The 6,254-nt window shown below is 35.9% G+C and overlaps 1 pseudogene; it reads left to right on the top strand.

The window, feature by feature from the left end:
* The first annotated feature begins 2,585 nt into the window (after positions 1 to 2,585).
* On the top strand, positions 2,586 to 3,501 carry LOC113340096 (annotated as a pseudogene).
* Positions 3,502 to 6,254: the final 2,753 nt, after the last annotated feature.

Genomic DNA, 6,254 nt, shown 5'->3' with positions numbered 1-6,254 from the left:
CTTAAAGTTATTTCATTGTCTGCTTATTTTAGTTTGACTATATATATTCTGGTAGTCAGTCGATGATCTATATATTTTGGATTACTCATGAAAAATATTTACGGATCCACTAAAATAAGAAAATAGAAACACAATAATGGTAAATTTCATTTCTAAATTATACTGTAAGAATGTCAAAGGGTGAATGAGAGAATAAAATTAAGGAGGCTTCATGGCAAGGGAAAGGTGATGTTTTTTTTTGTTTTGTATTGTATTGTATTGTATTGTCATAATATGCATTCATGCATTTCTCTATCATGTCTTTTACTTTATCAAAAGCCTTAATTGTTTGTTCTCTTTTGTACTCCAAAATCCTTTTTATTGTTGATATACCTTTCAAAATACTCGAAGTTGACCCAGGTGGAGAGTTTCATCAATGTCACGATTCTCATATCACAACTTGGGGAAAGCTTTTAGCTGTTACGTACACATGTGCTTGAAAACACAACTCTGAGTGAAACTTAGAGATTTTTTATTCACCTTGCTTATTTCTAATACTAAACTTTGATGTCCATCCATCAATTTACAGTTTTTTAAGGAACTCTGAGTGAAACTTAGAGATTTTTTATTCACCTTGCTTATTTCTAATACTAAACTTTGATGTCCATCCATCAATTGTACCGAGTTATTCCTTCTCCAGATCTCAAGGACATCCAGTTTCAGGGTTTGGTGTATAAGTGGAATGAGATAGAGAGTGGTATTTGATTTCTTTTGGTTGGATGGTACTCTGGGATTTTCCTGCTTTTACTGCTCCTAAGAGTCATCGGTTAACGCTCTTGATTAGAAAAATAAAAATAGCAAATCTAACCTTCATCTATTATAACACGGACTAATAATCATTCAAAAGAGAAACAAGGACTAAGAATAACATATACATGCACCTGAATTAAATGGATTCCTCTTCTCCTTCTTCTTCTTCAATAATTGACAACTCTATTTCTCCATTTTCCCTTACGTACATTCCAAAGTTTAGTGAAGCTAAGGTTTCAAAGTAACTTACAACATTAGTTGTGCGCGAATCAGGAAGATTTGGTGATCTAGTACCTCCATGTTTCAGGTCATATATATATAGTTGATAAACACCAGAAAAAAGAATCTTTCCATCCTTAAAATACCACAAAAGGCTTAAATCGTAAGGGCTGCCCATATAACCACGGTTAATAACAAAACGCTTACTCCAAGATTCTCGAACTCCATACTCTTGCATTACCCATATTATAACTTGAGGTCGACGCTCACAAAGATGTTGATCAAAATAATAATCGACAATAATAACACAAAGGCACCCTTCCAACACCCCCACGCGAACACATCACCCATCATTCAAATCTTCCATGCCGGGTAGTTGTATATCACTGGAACTCTCATTGCTGATATCAAAAGAAATTATAAAATCGGAAAGAGTACTCTCTTTGTTTCCTGCACCTAACCAATGGAAAGCTCCATTGACAAGCACCCCAGATTGCCTTTGATAAAGGTTTCCGTCAGGGGTATCTTGAATTTTCTTCCAAGAATTTGATCCTAATGTATATACTAGGGTGTTTCATGAATGAAGTTGCCCAAACAAACTATAGTTACAAACTTGTAATCTTTAATTTTATGATCATAACCCAAAGCAGATTGACTAAATTCAACAAGGAAACCTGGCCTAGTTGGCGCTTTGGGTAGTTTCTTGTATTATCTTGTGGCAGGGTTCCAAAGACAAATCCATTGTTTATTAACAGCCCGAAAGTGTAAGCAAACCAAACCATTACAAGAACACCACAACTCAATAGTATGAGCTGCTGACGAAAAGATTGAACAACCTTTAAACAACATGTCATCAACACTTTTTTGATGACTTTCCCTGAATAATGTTTCATAACCTGTTGAATGCACTACGTATTCGCATCTAATTTTTTCCTTATAATTAGGCGTTAGACTTATGAAATTGTCTCGTTGGAAAATAAAATTAAGGTGCATATTAGCAAAACTAGGGTTAGAGATGAGGGCATACCAATACTTGCAGAGAGATTTGCAAATAAGTAATGATTTTGTCGGTAACCTTAAAAGGATGTCATAATAGAGATCCACTGGAATGCTCGACATATTTCATGTACAGTAAAGTTGAAGGACTAAGAGCGAGGTTAATTTGAATCTTTGGATTGAAATATCATAGGCAAGAGACAAGGTGTTTATTTATAGACAGCTGCTTCTGATGCCGGACTAGAAATAACTTGACCATCAAGCAAACCATAACCTCTATAAAAAAACAAAACTCCGCTTATTGGAAACCATTGCAAACAAAGAAACTCCAAAATATACTTTACTCGAGAACAAAGTAATCTCCAAAATAGAATTTTATAGTCCATCATAGATTTTGAAACAGAAAAGCACGGGAAAAAAAAATATAGGTAGGCTTCAAGAAAAAATTATATATAGGTATTACCTCTCCTAGAAATACAAAAAGATCAAGAGAATTAAGTCGAAAAGATTTCTTCGTCTCTACGGTTAAAGTTAGGTTAGGTTTATGTAGAAAAAAAAAATTGATTAGAGAAAAAACTACAGCGATGGTTTCTCAAGAAGAAGCGATCAAACAGTTGTTTGATTTAGCAGAAAAACTTGAAGAACCTCTAAAGCAAAGTTTTCGGAATATGCACCAAGGATATCCAGCTGAAACTTTGGTGCGGTTTCTTAAGGCTAGAGCTTGGAATGTTCCCAAAGCACATCAGATGTTAATTGATTGTATAAATTGGAGGATGGAAAACAAGATTGATAAGATATTAATGAGACCGATAGCTCTCACTGAATTATACAAAGCTGTGCGAGACTCCCAATTATTAGGATTGTCAGGTTACACAAAAGAAGGCCTTCCTGTTTTTGCCATTGGCGTTGGAAAAAGTACATACGACAAAGGTCCGGTCGATTATTATGTCCAGTCACATATCCAGATCAATGAATATCGTGACCTAGTTGTGTTTCCTCAGCCAACAAAGAAATATGGACGCTATATTGGGACTTGTGTCAAAGTTTTCGATATGACTTGTTTAAAGCTTTCTGCGATCAGCCAGATAAAGCTACTGACCACAATAGCTACTATCGATGACCTCAATTATCCAGAAATAGCCGTGACATACTACGTTGTTAATACCCCATATGCATTTTCAAAATTATGGAAGATTGTGAAGAAACTACTGCGGGAAGAGACGCAGAGGAAAATTCAGGTGCTCAAAGGTAATGGGAAAGAAGAGTTGTTGAAAGTCATGGACTATGAATCACTCCCACATTTTTGTAGAAAAGAAGGGCGTTCCTTAGCCAGTATGGACGACTGTTTCTCCTTGGATCACGCCTTCCACCAACAGCTTTATAGTTACATCAAGCAGCAATCAGGGGCATGAGGCAAATCCGACTCAATCCATACACTATTTTAGCTGTTTAATGTTTCTTCTGTTCAGATTTTTCCTAACTGTTACTCATAAGTAGTATGCAGAACAGTTGTTAGATTAATATTACTTGATTGATCATTATACACCCCCCCGGCTCTCTCCTCCTCTCTCTTCTCTTTCTTCTCTAACGAAAAAACCCTCCCCGGCGCTTCTTCATCTGCTCGGATCGGCTCCTTTTGGAGAAGATCTGGGAAGATCTCTTTCTTTTTTTGCTCTTGCAGTTGATAGTTTCCATTTTTGTTGTAGTATTGTACTTAGTTTCATGTATTTCGTTTGTTTGTTTAGTTTTGTAAAAGTCTCGATCTAGTTTCTCATACTGTGAATGGCTTGTCCGGCTATTTGGTGTGGGTTTTCACTGGTTCTTCTATCTTAGTATGTTGTGTCAGTAGGGATGTAATAAATGTGGTTTGCAGTGACCAGAAGATTCACGGCGAGTTTCTCCGGAAGGGGGCTGACTTTGAAGAAACGCAAAATCATGCTTCTTCAACTAGGGAGACTGGTTGTTGGGTAATCAGTTGTTGTTATCTCTGGAAGATTCTTGATTTCTTTGCAAAATGGGTTTTTACTCTACCAACTAGGGTAAATGATTCATCTAATCCTATAATCGTTTCGGTATGTGTGATTCAATGGGTTACGGTTACGGATCTGGTGATTGTATGTCCTAAGAACGGTGACGATCTTCGTCAGAAGAATTGGTACCCCATGTGTGATCAATATTTTCCCGACGAGTCGAAAAATCCCGATGATTTTTCCAGCGAGTTGTGGAAGACGTGGATCAGAGTTTGCCTTCCAGCATATTTTCCTTGTGGAAGAAAGTTCATCAAATCGTCAAAAAAAAATATCACCGAGTTGTGGATCACGCTTCAACGATCCAAGCTCACCTATATGCGGGGTGTTACTATTAGGTTTAGTTTTACTGCTGCTACTGTTTTATGGATTGGTCACTAATATTGGATTCTGGTTATGGATTCTGGTTACTCGAGATTCTGGTTACGCAAGATTCTGGTCACTTATGGAAATCACTGTAAGTCACGTCATGTATGTTATTGTTTTGTGTCCTTGTTATAACTTTCAGAGTTAGCCCCTGGTTTATTTATTGAAAAAGAAAAGATTGATTGATCTTTATACACGTAATTCTAGTAACCGGTATTAAAAGTTTAAAACCCAGAAATTACACAATATGAACTAATCTATATCATTATAACCCAAATTTTATGGTGACTTATGATATGCTATCGTACTTCGTGACCCCAAAATTGGCCTAAATCTACCATGTGATTAAATATTTAGCCAGTGATAACACACAGCGTCCTTAAAATGGGACAGGTAGCATCCCTGGCAATCACCGCTTAACCAGCTTGGCCTGTATTGCCCAAGCTCCACCATCCCAACAAATCTTCAGCTCACCAATTTCCGGATCTTCCGAAGTACACTCCATGAGTAGAGTTTGTTGTATGTCTTCTATGTCAACTCTAAAATAGTTTAGCATGCGCAAATCTTCTATTGAATTATGCATGTAACCCTTCATACAACTAGAGCTATCTCTAATTACCCGAAAGACGGCGTAGGGTTAAAATTGATAAAAAGCGTCAAGAGGCACATGAGTACCAAAGAGTGGAGTTAACCTTATTCAAACAACGCTACTGTCAGATTTTGCCATTACAATAAGCTTATATTTGAGAAGGATTATACTTTTAAAACTGATGGAGATGTGGCTTAGGAAGCTAGAACTTAGTTACTTTCTTGGACAAAAGCTGCTAGTCATTCTTTACATATCAATTTCTTCATTCTGTTTTAGAGGGAAACAACTTTTTTTGTTTTGGTAGTCTTTTCTTTCATCCTTTTTTCGCTTCTTCTGGTAAATATTGTCGTTTCTGTATATTTATTCTTTTTTAAACCCAACTTTAATTAAAAAGACAAAGATATAGGTGAGAGTGATCCTAGTTAGTAATTCGGAATTCGGCAAACGTATGGAATGACAAACGTACGAGTATTATACGTTTTTGGAAAACTCAAATTCGGTCAACAGGACGTGATTCGTCAGTAATTCGGAACGGCATACGTACGTGTATAATTCGATTATAAATGTGAGTTCGGCTCTAAAAAATCAGTATCTATATATGATAAATAATTTGTATTTATTAGGTCATAGCTTAATTTTTATGCATATGTGTGAGTTATTTAAAGAAAAAATAAATTTAATATGATGGTATTAATAATATACAACATTAGTCATCCAAGAGGACGTGGTATAGTCGTTTAGATGCTTGGTTAGTGAGTTTGAGATCTCTCTCACCTTCACCTTCAAAATCTTCTGTCATTTTTTTCCCATAAAAATTACAACAACGTCTAATATTGGGTCGTGTATGCTTGGTAGGGAGTAAAGCCCAAAAAGTGGGGCCTTTGAATATGTAAAAGCTAAAGAATTTATGGCGAATTAAGCGGACGTATCATTCGGGATACGTAAAGTTCGTGAACGATTCGCGAATAATCCAGGAATGCCACATAATACACGTCTTGGGTTCGGAGTTGCAAACGTGCACGAATAAAACAGTAAAATTCGTGTTACGGAAAAATTCGGGAATGATTCGTGAATCATTCGCGAACTTACTAACTACGAGAGTGACACCAAGGTTAAAAAAAAAAAAAAAAAAAAAAAAAAAAAAAAAAAAAGAGAACGAAAAAGAAAATATACGAGCAACTCATAAACCTTGAAAAAAAAACAAAACATAAAACATACAACAGATCTCCAAAGAAACTAACTAAGTTCTCCATAAAATAAAAGAAACC

The sequence above is a fragment of the Papaver somniferum genome, unplaced genomic scaffold, assembly GCF_003573695.1.
Source record: "Papaver somniferum cultivar HN1 unplaced genomic scaffold, ASM357369v1 unplaced-scaffold_21, whole genome shotgun sequence".
In the NCBI taxonomy this organism is placed as follows: Eukaryota; Viridiplantae; Streptophyta; class Magnoliopsida; order Ranunculales; family Papaveraceae; genus Papaver; species Papaver somniferum.
This window is presented reverse-complemented; position numbering and strand designations above follow the sequence as displayed.